This window comes from Adiantum capillus-veneris, chromosome 1 (assembly GCF_014529385.1).
Source record: "Adiantum capillus-veneris isolate H3 chromosome 1, ASM1452938v2, whole genome shotgun sequence".
NCBI lineage: Eukaryota > Viridiplantae > Streptophyta > Polypodiopsida > Polypodiales > Pteridaceae > Adiantum > Adiantum capillus-veneris.
In genome coordinates, this window is record NC_140931.1 from 81427434 (window position 1) to 81445165 (window position 17732).

Below are 17732 nucleotides of genomic sequence, written 5' to 3' on the forward strand. Positions count from 1 at the left end.
CGGCCGTGAAATCTATGTTAGACTCAAAAATTTCCTTGATCGGATTCCTGTAGCTCATTCTGCAAGAATTTTACGAAAGTAGTCCTGGCCGCTTAATTTAGGCTTCCCCTTTCATCTTTTGATTTCATTGAAAATTGCCTTGTCTTTTTGATTACCATCGTGTCTTCCGTTTTTCAATCCGAGCTTCCTCGCTATTTATTATTAATTTTTGACCTGTTTATTTGAAAAAATCAAAGAACATAGCAAAATGCTCTAAAAAAGTAAAGTGAAAATCCAATAATTAAGTAAATCCATTGAAAAACATAGATTTATTGTTTTTTGTTGGATTTTTCTATTTTTAAGTCTCATCATCAATAAAAATGATGAAAAATACCCAAAAAAGACTAATTTTTGATGATTTTTTGATAGTATATACACTCTTTACACTCATCGGGAAGATATTATCAGTGAATTTTCCCTTGATGATGAATTATAAGGGCATTATTAGGTAATTTTGCAAAAAATTACACGTTAACATCGAACTTTTTCCTCCCTCTTCAAACATTGCCCTTAATTACTTAGTACTTAGTGCCCTTCCACTCCTCCTAGATGGCGTACTCCGGGACGACTGTGTGTATGGGTTGAAAAATTGTGTCTATGCATAGCCGTGGTTGGCTCTACCATGCTTCAAAGATCAATGCAATTCAAACCACTATGCTGTGCAAGAGCTTGGTCTTGAGTAATCAACTCAAGGGTTTCTGATGTCGAGGTTTGCTGCTGATGTCTTTCAAAGAGCAAATCTTGTAGCTTGTGTGCTCTCTGTTTGATTGTACCATCAGGATGCTTCAACACACTGATTGCTTGAGCTGTTTGTAGCACTTTTGACTGTTGTCAAGCTTTTTCTCGCCATTGGTAGCTTGATTTGCCTGTTGGCTATATGGTGTGGTGGAGTCTTTTGAGACTTTACTCGCCATTGCTTGATTGATTTTACGGTTTGTGGAGAAGATAAGTGCTCCTTTTGCTTCCAAACCAATTTCATGTTAGGTTCCTCACTCAGAGATGCTTGTCTCTGTGTTTTAACCCTTGGAACCTTCTTTGTTTTGTCGATGAAGTTTTAAGCACCCATATCTGAATCGGCTTATCCTTAAGCTATGCTTTTGGTACCCAAATTTTCATGACTCCTTGCATTCTACTTGTAGCATTTGCTTGTCGAAGGGATGGAGAAGATTGACTACTTCATGGTTTGGTCTGCTGATTGCTTCTTTTCCATTCCTCCTTGCTTGGTGCAATTGGAACAATGAGTTGCCCACCTTTAGGTGATAGCTTTAGCTGATTTGTATCCCAACCTGGTACTACTTTGTATGTCTGCATCCAAGGAATTCCAAGAATCATCATCTCATTCATGTGTTCATCTGGTAAGCATACAAACCGATGAGGACATGAACATCCATGTACTATCACGTTTAAGTTGACTACTCCCAATGTTGGGGTTGGGTTCTTGTTGCATCCCTTGATTGTCGCTATTCCTGCTGTCAATGCTTGACTTGTTGCCTTCTTGTACGTGGAATAACTTACTGTATTTACTCTAGCTCCTGTCGACTAAGGCATTGGTGCTATGATTGTTGAGCTGTACTTTGATGCGCATGTCCATTCCGTCTAACCAGTCATCATCTGTTGAAACTGAATCTTTAGGTAATTCCCATTGTCTGTCATCTATTTCCAGAGTGTTGATGGGAATCGATATCTGTTGATTCTTGAGAGCAGCTTTCCGTTTGAGTACCCAAAGCCGAGCTTCCTCTTGGGCTTCATCAATAACCTGATGTCATTTACTTTTTCTTTGCTTGGCTGCATGCATTCTTTTTAGCAATTCATTGGTTAGCAGCAAATTGTATTTCTTTAAATGCATCCACTAATCCAATCAGCCATTGATTCACTATCTAGGGTGAACAATTTTACTGCTCCGCTTGAAGATACATCTTCAATGATAAACGGTTAGTTTCCCTTTTTCTTAAACTTGGGAATGTGTTGCTTAAGGGAATAGACTAAAACTAAGTTCCCTTTCTTGAAGATTTTTGTGATTAAGTGGGAATCAAAAAACTGTTTTTGTTTCCGCTTTTGTGCATAGTGTGAGCTATAACAATTAGCCTTTGCTCATATAGCTTTTCCAAATCTTCATGTCTTTCTGACAATTCATGTCCAATCCACTCAAGATTTCTTGCTACCCTTAATGTCGGCAATAGAAATTCTATTGGCAGTATGGCATCAAGACCATAAACAAGGTTAAAGGGTGTAGCATTTAAAGCTGTTTTGAATGAAACTCGATAAACCCATAGAGCAGCATGGAGATTCATTTCCCAGTGTGTCCTTCCTAAACTAACTACTTTAGTGAGCACCGAGCTAGGAATTTTATTCGTATGCTCAGCTTGTCCGTTTGCTTGTATGTGATAGGGAGCTGATTTGTTATGGATGACCATAAACTCATTAAGAAAATATTCAATTACCTGATTGAGGAAATGAGTTCCCCGAAATCACTAACAATTTCTATTGGCAGTCCATATCTCGTGAATACATACTCATATAAGAATGTAGCAGTGGTTCTGGCATCATTCTTTTGAGTTGCTTTAGCCTTGGCCCACTTGGTCAAATAGTCCGTAGCTACAATGATATATTGAGCTTGGGTTCTATAAGCAGGTGGCTGTATTGGCCCAACAAAATCTATACCCCATTTTGCAAAATCTCTAGCTCCCACCATTGGTCTCAAGGGCATGCTATCTACATTGTTGGCATTTTTTCTCGTTGACAAGCATCACACCTTCGAACATATTCTTTGGCATCTGCAAAAAGTGTTGGCCACCATATGCTTGCCATCAAGATTGCTCTTGCAGTGGTCTCAATAGAAAAGTGACCTCCAGCTAATCCAGCATGTACTTGTTCTATAATAGGAATATACTCGTCTTCATTTGCACAAAGACACAAATGTTGATCCTTACCTCTCCGGTACAATTGGTTCCCAATAAGAGCATAGTCTCTTGCTTCAGTTTCAATTGCTCTTTGACGGCGTTTACTCATATCCTCAGGAAATGTTCAGCTCGATAAGTAAGTAAACAGATAGTTACTCCACTTAGAAAAAGGTGACATTTGAAACAATATTACATGAGGTATGGGTGTTTGTTTTTGACATTGAGGGAAATTCTTTACAAAAGATCGAACATCGCTCCTCAAAGTCGGCCAAAATACTCCAAGTCTCAAGATTCGTTGCATAGTTTGTTCTTCCGCAAAGTGAAGTCCTACTATGGTAACATGTACTTGACTTAGGTACTGTTCTTTTTCTTCAGGATTAATGCATAAGTGTAATATTCCATCTCAATTTCTTTTGTATAGCCAGCCAGCTAGTAATTGATACATAGCCGATTGCTGATCGATTAATCTGATCGTGATAGGAAGTGGTATTTGTGAATCCACTTGAGCTATTGTCATCAATGAAACAATGTTTTCCGACCATCGAGGTATCATTTCCACGGAGAACAAATAGGCATCTAGTAGATCATCATCTATCCCTTTAGGTGATTCTACTGAAACAATCCTTGACAAATGATATGCTCTTTGATGTGTAGTGCCCTTTTTTACAACCACAGTGAAATCAAATTCCAGAAGAATGATGAACCATCTCACTATTCTTCCGGTGCTGCATGGCTTGTTGACCAAATACAACAAATCTTGGTGGTCCACAAAGAACACAAACTTGTTGGCTAATAGGTAATGTTTATAATTTTTAACGGAATAGATCATTCCTAATCCTTCCCTTTCGGTGGTGGTGTAATTCTTTTCCGCCATGTTCAGTTGTTGGCTAGCATAAGAAATAGGAAAGTCAATTTTCCCGTCTCCTGGTTGAGCTAGTATACAACCAATAGCAAAATTGGAAGCATCTACAAGTATGTGGAATATCTTATTCCAATCTGGTGCTTTCAATATTGGAGCTGAGGTGAGAGCTTGCTTAAGCTTCATGAAGGATTCTTCACATGCCTCGGTCCATTCAAAGTGTGTAATCAATCTATACATGGGTTTTGCAATTATAGCGTACATGTAGATGAACCGTACATGTAGATGAACCGTCGGTAATATCCACAATGCCCCATGAAGGCTTGTACCCCCTTGACTGTTGTTGGTCTAGGCAAATTAACAATGACATGAATCTTCTGAATATCAGTAGCTATGCCATTTTTAGACACTATATTTCTAAGAAATTTTCCTTGTCTACCCATGAATGTGCACTTTTCAGGATTTAAACAAATCCTATAAAGTCTACATTTTTCGAATACCTTTTTGAGGTGTTCAAAATGATCAACCCGGATTGATGAATGTACGCATAGATCATCCATATACACTTCTAAGAATGTCCTAAGATATTCTTTGAAAGCATGGCTCATCAACCTTTGAAATGTGGCTGGAGCATTAGTTAACCCAAACGGCATAACCCCATAGGCAAATATACCCCATTCTGTTGCAAAAGCAATTTTATGCTGATCTTTTGGGTCAACCAGAAGTTGATTGTATCCCAAAAAGCCATCTAAGAAGCTGTAAGCTTCTTTTCTTGCAACTTGTTCCAAAACATGCTCAGTTATCGAAAGAGGAAAGTTGTCTCTAATGGTAGCTGCATTCACCTTTTTGAGATTAACACACACTTGTAAGTTTCCATTCGTCTTGGGTACTACCACAATTGGAGACACCCAATCTATATGTTCAATTTTGTAAATGAATTCAGCTTCCTTTAGTTTTTCAATCTCTTCTTTTATCTTCCTGGCAAATGTTTCATTATACGTGTATGGCCTTTGTCTACTTGGTTTCGCATCATCTCTCATGGGTATGGTATGTCGATAGCTTTTTGGATCAACACCCTTGAGATCCTTGTAAGACCAAGCAAAGATATCTCGGTATTCCTTTAACAAGCTCGGTAAGAGCTCTTCTTCTTCTTCTTCTGTTAGGTCATTCGCAATGTAAGCAGGTCTAGGCTCTTGTCCTGGTTCAACAACCAAGTCTATCTTTTTAGCGTTTTCAGGCCCTTCGTAAGACTCGCCTTGTTTTTGTAGTTCCCTAACAGGTTGTTCGACTATGATTTTTCGATCTTGCAGAGTATACTTTTTGTAATGTGATGGAACACTCATTACATCCTTACTATCCTCTTTCGTGGTCTCCATTTTGGTCGTATATATCTCCTTTAGAGATTTTTTCAACTCTTGATATTTCTTTTTCCGCTCGACTTGGGTCATGAGTGGTTTCTTATCCTGTGGGTTTGCTTGAGTACCCTTCCTTATTTTTCTCAATGTTTGAGACATTTTTGAATTTTTGTTTGAAGGATATTTGTCCTTGACACAATCATTTGCATCTATCTGCATCAGGTATTGTGCTCTACTAGAGACTGATGGCATAGGTCGTGTTTTCACAATTCTGGTTCTCTTTTTCGTCTACACCATTTTTGTCTTCTTGATTTTTGGTTTGGAAAGTCCAAAAACTTTTCCTCCCCTCCTTTGAAGAGTATCTTAGCTCTCATATGTTATTTTTCTGACCCCGAATCTTCTGAGGTAGCTGAGTGTTCATCTAACTCATCAGTTGCATCGTAATAGAGGTCTGAAAAGACTTGTTGACCTTTCATTAAGTCCTTGGGTTCCTCATTTTTGTCTTCAATGTTGAGGATTGAAATCATTTGGATGGGAATTATGTTGTAGCCATCCTCATTGCAAAATTGAGTAGGCATAGACGTATTCACACATACATCCATGGTTGCTAAAATTTGAGTCCATTCGAATGGCTCAAACAAATGCGTTGGAAAGTGGTTTAGGTACATAGGCTTCGTCTGTGCAGTCCCTTTCTAGAATACATTCTTCTCGTCTTAAGCTTCCATTTTCTGAAGTCCACATATCCAAATAGGAGTGTCCTTGTTTAACCACGATGGAAGCTTAGTTTCAGCCGAAGAGATTGAATCAAACTCTTGTATGGGTGTTTTCAAGACATCTCTATAAGTGTGATCTTTTAGATTTACTCTTGTTATAAATCCCACTTGTTTTTGCTTCAAGTTCAGATAATTGTTTCCCCAATCTTGGATAAGCTGTACCTGTCACATGAAAGGTCTTCCCAATATGATTTCATAGTCGAGTTTTTTCCCAAAGTCTACTATGGCAAAAGTGTGTTGATATTCAATTCCACAAGAATTGACTATCATCTTTTCAAGTAGCCCTAATGGTCTCTCAATGTGTTCGTCAGCCAATTGCAATTTCATTCGAGTTTGTCGAATGGCCGGTTGTCCCTAGGATTCCCATACTGCTTTCGTGGCCATGGCTATGCCTGCTCCACTATCCAGTATCGCCATGGTTTTAATGTAATTATATTTTACTGGGAGGGTGGTGTTTCCTTCTTCCCCTTCGTAATATTCTCCGACTTTGTTCATGGGAACAGATCAAATCTCTTTGTTGTCCATTTCATTTTCCAAATTTTCCAAATTTTTTGAGATTAGCCCCGTTATCCCCACCTTCTCTAGGGTTTTCTGTAGATCATTCCATAAGTATGGTCTGAGTTTTAACAGTTCTCCCAAGGTAATAGTGCAATGGATGGGTGTATACATGATTGAATGAATTTTGTCTACTTCTAGGATCTATTCAGCTCTTTTTACTTGAGTGGTCTTACACGCTATGGATTCATCTTCGTTATCTCCCAAGTAAGAAGGTAATGTCTTCAAGGTCAATGGTTGTGACATTCCTGACGCTTCAGATTTGCAATCCCCGTACAAGGATTGTACATCCATGTTCATGTCAGAAGGTAGGTTATCCAACCAGACTTCCTCTATAGGAGCTGACTTTAGAGTTAGGCTCCCATCATTGATCTCTCTCACTTTTTTCCATAAGTGTCCTGGCTAGTCTTCCTCTACGAATGGAATTCTGTCTAAGGCATCTTCGCCGTCCAACACTATAAGTTATGATTCTTTTGTTTCAAGGTGGGGTTCTGTCACCACATCGGATTTTTCTTTAGTGTCTCTTACCACAAGCTCCTCAGGTTTTGCAATAATTTCAAGCTTGGGTTTTTGTTTTTCCAGCATTTCTTGGGTGATTCTTACCAAATTTTGATAAGCTTCTAGCTTAGCTGCTTCCATGTATGGAGAAGGATAGTTTTTTCATTTATTTTCTATGTTTTAGCATGCTTTAATTCCGGCTTGGTAGGCTTCCAAGGCCGTGTTAATAGGATCAAAAATTTTATCAACCAGAATGGATCCTCCAGATTTCACGGTTGTTTCCTTGATTTCACTTCCAGTTTCTTTCAACTTTTCCTGGAATAGCTTTTTTGCTTTCTCCTCGACTTTAACCCGTTGTTTTTGTTTTCTCATCTCATATCTTTTACTTTTGCTTCTTTTGATTCTTTGAGAGGAAACTTTCGTATTTTCCGAGGAGTTGTGTTTCTTTTTCTTTGCCTGGGCTCTAGTGATTACCTTGATTGGAACAATCGGTTCACTCTCTAATGAGCTACTAGGTATCACTTGGACTATGTTTATTATTGTTTTACCCTTGTTTAAAGGATTTTTAAGACAATCTTCCGAAAAGTGTTGTCCCTTTTTGCAACATTGTATGCAATAGGCTTCAACTGGTTTGAGGTTTTTGTCAGGCTCTAGACATTCATTTTTCTAGTGATCATCTGCACCAAGTTATGACAGTTTCTTGTTCTTGGCTTAATCATGGGTCTTACCATGGGAGGTCTGACACCTTGATTAGCTACATAATACATTGGTGCGAGCTCTGGTGGAGCATAAGTCACGGTTTCTTCCATTGGTGGTGGATGTGAATTATACCAATCTCCTTCTACCATTACTGTAGATGGACTAGGCTCCGCATAGGGTGTAACATACACTAATGCTTGTTCATCTATGACTCCTTCAGAGTGCATGTACTTTACAGGCACTGCATTATGTCCTGGGTACGGAGGTTGTTGTCCCAACACAGGTTGAGGTCTTTCCATACCCATTGGTGGTCTTTGAGCTTGGCCATATTGGGTTGAACAAAGATACGAGTCGTTCTTCTGTAGGTATCTTTAGCCCTGGGTATCTGGCAATGTATTGTTGCATTCGAGTTGCACAATTCCTAACAAACTCACCATGTTTTTGTTTAAAGGTGTAGATTTGAGCTACCGTATTATGTTTGATTTTTGTTTTGGAACAAGCAGCTACAAATCCTTGAGCTAATGTGTTCAAGTCCATGATTGACCTTGCTGGAATGTTTTGGACCCATGTCCATGCTTTTCCTTCTAATGTCATTCCAAACCCCTCGAATTGAGTATGAAAATTGAATATACGTTCTGCTCTTATCACTTGATTAAAGCTTGTTAAGTGGTCGTATGGATCCCCTGATCCATTGTATTTCCCGACCTATTTTTGAAAATCAGCTGGTCTGACGCGTCTGTTTGGTTCAACTACCGGTCTCTTGGCAGTTGGTCCTTTTCCGAATCCTTCAAACCAGTCTGTTGGAAATAGTGACTCATGTAGTCCTGGACTGGCCTTAGTGTCACCCGAGTTTCTACATGATGAGGTGGTTTCTGGTTTCTCTACATTACTCTCAGATGATAGCTTGTTGCTAACATCCTGAGCGGAAGCACGGGTACCAAAGCCTTACTTGCTTTAGTTCCCTACCCTTGCTCTTCTTGACCACCTTCAAGAGCACTAACTTCACTGTCACTTGCTTCAGTCTTTTTTGAACTCAAACAAACCTCTAAAAAACTGCTAAAAAAGTGCATCTCCAACGTCATAACTTTGCCAAGGTATTCCCTTTTTCTTTTTGTTTTGGAAGATATCTCGTAGAAATTTTAACACTGCTGAATCTCTAGAATCTTGTAGAAGCTTTAACACTACTGAATCTCATAGAATTTTGTAGAAGACCTTATGCTGCTCCTTGCACTGTTTACTTGTTGGCGGCCTCCAAACAGTACGCCAAGTTGACTTGTTTCATCATCATCTCCTCAACAAGGTGAAGTGAGCTCTAGGGGGCGAACAAATCCACTCTGCACTCTCCTTAACTCACCTGCAGAGCAGTTAACTGCTCGTCAACTCAGAGCAGCTCAGGTACCCTTCTTCTTTCTTCACACTACCACCGTGCTCATCTCTGTCAGAAGCTCTAGATTTGGCCAAATCTGCGCACAGAGAGAGAGAGAGAGAGAGAGAGAGAGAGAGAGAGAGAGAGAGAGAGAGAGAGAGCCCTCGTCTCCCTGCTCGACTACTGTACTGCTGTAGCTCACGTCCTCGCCACATTTCCCCTAGAAATTGAGCAACTGCCGCCCTGGTCTCGTTTTCTTTGCTCACGGCGGCTCCCTCCTGCCTGCTTGTCAGTGATGGCTAAATTTGCAGTCGATGCTTTTCCTTTTTACTTATGCCTGCAATTAGTTGCTTGTCTCCCTTTTTAAATATCACCTTGGCTTTATTTTAAGGAAGTTAGATTAAGCACCTGTTCATGGACTTGGGTGGCACTTTCAACTTACATATCAACCAAAGATTGCTAAGCTCAATCTTTGAAGCACAAGCTTAGTTAACTGCATTAGGAATACTTTCCACCTGATGAGATTGCCCTTGTGACCTTATTCACAACCACAAGAAAATCTTTCTTTGTCACTGACTCCTCCTCACACAGATAGCAAACACGTTGTCCTCGGCACTAATGCTTCTGTATCAGCACCTTGTGAACCGGTCCAAAGTCGAGCAAGCACTCTTGCAATGCATTATACTAGTGTGAATCTTGAAAATTTGTAAGGTACTTTCAAGCTCTAGCAAACCAAACTCAACTTTCCTGATCCAATTTCTGTCTCTGTTCATAGCCATAAGCGCTTTAATAACTCTCACTAAGTTGTTATTCTCAACGATAAACTCTGTCAAAAGTTCCTAAATAATAAATCATTGCCAAAATCACTAAACTAGCAAAAAATTGGGTTTCCAACTAGGGATGCGAAGCATCACGACATCCACCCCCTCGAGTGCTTCACCCGCTCTTCCTTATCGTTCATGAGTGCTTATCGCTCTTCCATCGGCATGAGTGATATCGTCAGTCAAGGTCAAAGCCCATAACATAATCTTCACGTCTCCAAAATCTTTTGACATTGACGACTTCAGATTCCAAGTTATGATATAAAAATCCATTCCCACGCCAGATGACGGCCATTGCAAGCTTGTCTTTGTGTGGAAATGCTATGCTCCCAACTATTATTCGAGCACTCATAAAAACACTGAATATGTGACTCCTACATGAAATTCTCCATATAGACATATGACAATACGACATCGGTTACATTGATCTATTAGATCAACTTAAAGATAGTGTGTTGCAACCCTCCACTCCTCTTGCATTTTCATGGCCGCCTCCATTGCCTACCAATTTGAAACAACAAAAAAACTTTTAGTAAGACTAATTACATTGGAACACATGTAGACAACACATAAATTTAATTAATCTTATGTTGATTGAGATGAAAGTAGTCATCTTTGATATCTTTGTAGCCAAGTTAATTAAGTTCACCCTCTATGTTCTCAAAGTAATCTCACAAAAATGCTCACTCTAATTCTCTTAATTCCGCTATTCTCAAAGGCCATTTCCATTTCATTAGTATCAGAGCATTTGGTTTCACTTTTCTTGCTTAAGAAGAGAGATCTTTAAGTAGCCTATTAATGGTTGATTTTGTTAATTATAGTAGGGTAAGTGGGACTGGGATTTATTATCGGTTTTGTTGAGCTCACTATGTGAGATATGGTGCCCACCTCGGGAGCTTTGGTCTTAATAATGAGGTCTTTTTAGACTTGCCTACAACTTTACCATTATTGAGCCATAAGAAGTCCGAAAGGAGCTAGCGCCAATTCGAGCCGTGGGTGTATATACTTAAGTGCTTATTTTCAAAGGCTAAGAGGAGTAGGAACTAAGGTTTTGAATTGCCAAAGAATACACTAAGTAAACACATAAGTATAATTAGCATGGCTGACAATAACCAAGAGAGTAGAATGAACATTGATAACTTTGATTTTGCATATGAAGGTGCTAATGATGATGCCCCCATGTTTGTCAATTATCTTGTTACTAGGTTGCATCAAGCTATGGGCAACCCTGCTTTGCAAGCCGAAGTTACTCAACAACTTCGTGGTGCTTATGGGATTTCCCTTCCTCTCCAAGAGGAGAGAGAGCATAGGAGGCCTCTTGATGAGACCCTCAAAAGAAGACTCTCTCCCATACGAGACGAGGAATCCAAAGAACAAGAAAGTAATGAATCCCTAAGTTCCTATGAAGATGTGGCTCCACAAAGACGGTGGTCTAGATGATCGCCAACTCCTCCAAAGAGGAAATGGTCAACACACAGTCCTTCTCTTTGTCACTCAAAAAGGGAAGAGAGGAAACAAAGGAAGAAAAGTTCAAGAAAGAGGTCACCCTCTTCTCCTTCTTCTTCACCTTCCTCCTCTTTCAGCGAAAGCTATGGCTATTCTCCTAGAGAATACAAGAGGGGAGGACATTGCAAATCATACCCTGCATATCAAAGGTCACAAAAGCTCAAGAAGTTCAAAGAGGGAGGAAAGAGTATGTCTTTTCTCACCTATGATGGCACCTTTGGTGCCACCGACAAAGTATTGGCCTTCATCAAGCAATTTGATGTGGCCTTTGGAGATGAGGGCTTCACGGAGTCCTCCAAGCTACACCATGTAACTATGCACTTCTAGAAATTGGCTCGTCAATGGTGTGCTAGCCTTTGTGGCAACGACGAAGCCCCAAAGACATGAAAAAATCTACGAGTTTCCATCATGAAGCAATTCCTTGCAAGCGATGCAAAGGACAAAGTACTTACCGAATGGTGCAGTTTGAAGCTTCTCTCCCATAAGTCTTTTCACAAATACATGGACAAGTTTTGGGATTTACATCTCAAGGCTACTATCTTCCAAAGATAGACTTTGCCGAGCAAAAGAAACAATTTTGTGCGGGATTACCTTAACTGTGTGCGGGATTACATTAACTGAAGAAATGGCCGAGTATATCAACTCCCAATGGCTTGGTTCTATCACCAAAGTAATCCACCACACCATGGTTGCTTCCCGCATCAATTTCCAACAAGGGGCTAGAAAAAATGTCAAGCCCATGGAAAACAAAGACAAAAGTGATGCAAAGGGGAAAACCAATGCCCAACGTTCTTCCCAATGCAATTCCAATAACAACAACAACAACAATCGGTCCAAGGAGAAGGGAGTTTACAAAGGTAAAACCAAACTCTCTCCTAAAGAGCTTGAAGCTTTTCGCAAGGACCATAAGTGTTCTGTGTGGGGAGCAAGGACAGGGCTATCATTCTTGCCCCAAGAGAAATGCCCACAGTGGGACTCCTAGGGCTTCCACCATCAAAGCTCCAAAAGAGGATGCTCATTGCAAAGGATCATCTCTCTGATCCTATGCTTAGGGAAAGGTAAGGGAACAAGATGCCTTCATCTTGTTTGACCTTGGCTCTACTCACAACTTCATATCAACGGAGTTGGCCACCAAGTTAGGCATTCAAGCTTTTGAGATGAGAGATACTGTAGCTGTTGACACAGCTTTCAAGGGATAGCAAGCCTCTATTACTCCCTTGATTGGGAAGTTAAGGCTTCATGCCCAAAGCTATGTCGACAAAGAAGACTTTTTCATCTCTCCTCTCCACAACATGAGGATGCTATCCTAGGGGCATCATGGTTCAACCGCATGGCTACCAACATGAAGCTCCCTGAAAGGAGAATCTACTTCACCTACAGGGGAAAGAGCATGTATATAGATGCTAATGAGTCTGGTCGTGTTATACCACTTGTAAATTCACCGGCTTTTGATAAGTCAATGAAAAGCTCAGTTTCTGCGTACATGATTTTTGTCAAAGAATCCACTAATGGGCTAATGATTTATCAAATGAAAATGGTAGGAGTCAAGAAGAGTTAGACTTGTCTACTTTTTTAAATGGATTCCAAGATGTTTTTATCGATGATGACCTCCAAAACCAGGGGATGATGACCATCGAATTGAGCTCCTACCAGGAAGCTCATCACTTAACAAGCCTTCTTATTGAGATTTCCAAGCTCAACAAGAGGAGATCATGAGGCAACTACAAGAATTTGTAGACAAAGGGATGGTGAGGCCTAGCTCCTCTCCCTTTTGTTCTCCGGTCCTTTTAGTGCAAAAGAAAGATGGTACATACCGTATGTGTGTGGACTATCGAACACTAAACCATATCACTATCAAAAACAAAATTTTCATGCCTCGAGTAGAAGATATGTTTGATAAGCTACAAGGCTCTACCTACTTCAGTAGGATTGACCTTAGAAGTGGCTATCATCAAATAAGGATAGTGGATGAAGATATCCTAAAGACCGCGTTTCGTAAAATGTTTGGTCTTTATGAATATTTAGTCATGCCTTTTGGCTTGACCAATGCACCAGCCACATTCAATTTTTTTATGGAGAAAATATTTAGACCCTATCGCAAGTTCATTGGAGTGTTCTTTGATGATATCATCATCTACTCCAAGTCCTTGGAGGAACACAAGCAACATCTCCAAGTGATTTTTCAAGCATTGAGGGAGAAAAAGCTTTTTTCTCAACCAAAAGAAAAGAAAATTTTTCCTTCAAGAGATTCAATACTTAGGTCATATTATCTCTCAAGATGGTATCCATATAGATCCATCAAAGTTAGAGGTAATAAAAGCATGGCCTAATCCATGGAATCTACATGAGCTAAGAAGCTTTATTGGTATGGGGCATACTATAGACGCTTCATAGCAAATTTCTCAAATAGCACGACCATTACATGACTTAACAAAGAAGAACGTTAAGTATTCATGGACTGCTAAGGAGAAAAATTCTTTTGACAACCTCAAAGAGAAGCTTACCTCCCAACCAGTCCTCATGCTTCTGGATCTCTCAAAGCCATTTGAGGTCCAATGTGATGCTTGTGGTGATTGCCTTGGAGTAGTCTTGCTTCAAGAAGGGCACGCCATAACATATGAGATCCGAAGGCTCAATACAGATGAAAGGGTCTTAGGCATTTATGAGAAAGAGATTTTAGCTATTCTACATGTCCTAGACACATGGAAGCACTATTTATTGGGGACTCCATTCATTTTACAAACAGAGCACCAAAGTCTCAAGTACTTCATGACACAAACCAAGCTTTTCGACAAACAAATGAGGTGGGCAAATTTTCTTTCGCAATTTTATTTTCATATTGCTCACATTGCTGGTAAGCACAATCAAGTGGCCAATGCACTTTCATGATGACCAAAAGTTAATGCGGTGTCTATAACAACTCACAATGATCTATCTTCTATGATAGATGAGTATGCTAATGACCCTGACTTTAAATATGTAATGTCAGCCCTTGCTTTGGGGAAGAAAAAGGAACCATTCACCTTGCAGGATGGTTATCTTCTCCATGGCAATAGGCTACGTGTTACCCACTCCCTTCATGAGAAAGTCATGTATGAATCCCATGCTCCTCCCTATGCGGGGCATAGAGGCATTCAACCTACTCTTTGAGGAGTAGATATATACTTCTATTGGCCTACCATGAAAGTGGCCATACAAGAGTATGTTTCAAAATGTGTGGTATGCCAAAAGATTAAGTATGATAGAGGGAAGAGACCTGGATTACTCCAGCCATTGCCAATCCCTAATTCACCATGGGAGAGTATATCCATGGATTTTATCTTTGGATTACCCAATTATATTCATGGGAATACGAGAATAGGGACAATAGTCGACAAGTTTAGCAAGCAAGCACGCTTTATTCCTGTCAAAAAGACTATTAAGGCACACTAAATGGCAACACTCTTCATATCTTAGATTTTCAAACACCATGGATTACCAACATCTGTCGTGCCATATAGAGATCCTAGAATGACCAGTAATTTTTGGAAAGGTCTCTTTTGAAAAAATGACGTCCTCTTCGTGTGCCTAGCTTTGCTTCGATCATTCCCACACGGGACTAATGAAATCTGGGAAACATGCAATGTGTCGAGGAACCGGGAGTGCCTATTGAGAAGATAGAGAAAGAGAAGAAAAAAGAGAAGATACACAGAGAGTACAATTCAAAAATAACAAAATATCATAAAACACCACCATGAAATAAAAAAATTCTCGATCATAAATGAATCGTCATGGAATAACATCATGGCATCATGGAAAAAATTCATGAAGAAATAAATATCTCAAACACAACAAAATATCATGACATCATGAAATGATCATCTCAATCATTAGAAATCAATATAAAATAATATCATGACATAATGAAACAAAGCCATAAAATAATAATAATCATTTCAATCATAAAAACTTATCATGGAAAAGCATCATGGCATCACTCTTTTAATCATAACAAATATGTATCATGAAACAATGTTATGACATCATGCAGCAAGCATCTAAATCATTGTAAATCAACAGGATCATGACATAATAAAGAAACTCTATAGAGAAATAACTCTTTCAATCATAACAAATCATCATGGATTAAAAACATGGCATCATGGCACAAGAACATGGAATAAAAATGATTTTGATCATAACAAATCATCATGGAAGAACTTTATGGAATCATCAACAATATCATGACATAATGAAGAAACTCCATAGAGGGATAACTCTTTCAATTATAAAAAATCATCATAGATTAACACCATGCCATCATGGCACAACACCATGAATAAAAATGATTTTGATCATAACGAATCGTCCTGTAAAAATATCACGATATTACAAAACTATTCTATCTAACAAAAAACTATCTCAATTATACTGAGTCATCTCATGAAACAACGCTATGGAACAAAAAATCATCTCAATAAGAAACAATTAGTGCAAAAAAATTATAATCACCATAAAAAAATATGATAACATCATGGAACAACTCCATGGAAGAATAATTATCACAGTAACAAACGATTGGGATTCGATACAAAAGACTTATAATCATTATAAAAACGCATCATAGCTCATGGAAAACTTCATGAATTAATAAACATCCCAGTAAAAAACAATCATGAAAACATATCATGGTATCACGAACAACTCTATAAAGAAATCATTATCTCAGTAACAAACGATCAGTACAAAACGATTTCTTATCATCATGAAAACGCATCATGACATCATGAAACAACTCCATGTAAGAACAATCATCTCAATGAAAAATGATTATTATGAACGATTTGTGATCATCACGAATACGTATCATGGCATGATGAAATAACTCCATGGAATAATAACCATCTCAATAATGAACAAACAGTACAAACAATTTCAAATCATGAAAACGCATCATAATATCATGAAACAAATCCGTGAAAGAATAATCATCTCAATGAGAAATGATCACTACGAACGACCTATAATCATCATGAAAATGTAGATTCATGGCATCATGGAACAACTCTATGGAAGAATAATCATCTCAATAATGAATGATCAATAGAAATGACTTATAACCATGAAAAATATTTTATGATATCATAAAACAACTCCATGGAAGAATAATCATCTCGGTAATAAACGCATGATGACATTATGGAACATCTCCATGGAGTAATAATCATCTCAATAATGAACGATCAGTACAATGATTTCTAATCATGAAATTAAAAATATTTTATGGTATCATGGAACAACTCCATGGAAGAACAATCATAATGGAAATGCATCATGAAATCATGGAACAACTCCATGGAAGAACGATTTATAATCATCATGAAAACATATCATGGATCATGGATCAACTCTATAAAGAAATAACCATCTCAATAACAAATGATCATTACGAACAGCTTGTGATCATCATAAAAACCCATCATGGTATCATGGAGTAGCTCTAGAAAGAATAACCATCTCAATAAAATGAACCATAAGTACGAACAACTTCTAATAGTGAAAATGCTTTATGCATCATGAAACAACTCCATGAAATAATAACCATCTTAATAATGAATGATCAGTATGAACGACTTCTAATCATAAAAACGCATCATGGTACCATGGAACAACTTCATGAAATAATAACCATTTCAATAAAAAATGATCAGCACGAATGACTTTGAACCATGAAAATTTATCATGGCATCATGAAACAACTCTATGAAAGAATAATTTATCTTAATGAGAAACGAATAGTACAAAAGATTTGTAATCACCATGAAAATGTATCATGGCATCATGAGATAACTCTATAAAGAAATAATCATCTTAGTAATCAACAATTAGTACGAACAACTTGTAATCATCATAAAAATGTATCATAGTATTATGAAACAACTCTATAATCATAATCTATCAATAATTAACACAATCATAAAAAAACTCATCATGAGTAAAAACCAAAAATCTTTGATGTTTGTAATTAAAAATAAATTGCAAAATGTATCTCTTTGATAAATCATCAAAATTATAAGTCTTCAACATCTGTATATAAAGAATTGACATGAATCTATAAATCATAAAGTTTTGACATGAGTTATCATGATAACCAAATCATTAAAATTGTAACTCTTTGATGTCTACAATCAAAAGGGAAACCCACTGCCAACTCTCTCCTGGCAGCTCTTTGACCTCTTGAGCTCCTCTTGTGAAGCTCTCATCAAGAACTCCGTCTAAAATAGAAAAAAGGACACTTTATTGGACAAATTATCTATTTTTGGTATCTCTTTCTTTTAGTCGGATAATTGTCCATCTTATTGAGCACTACATGAGAACCACT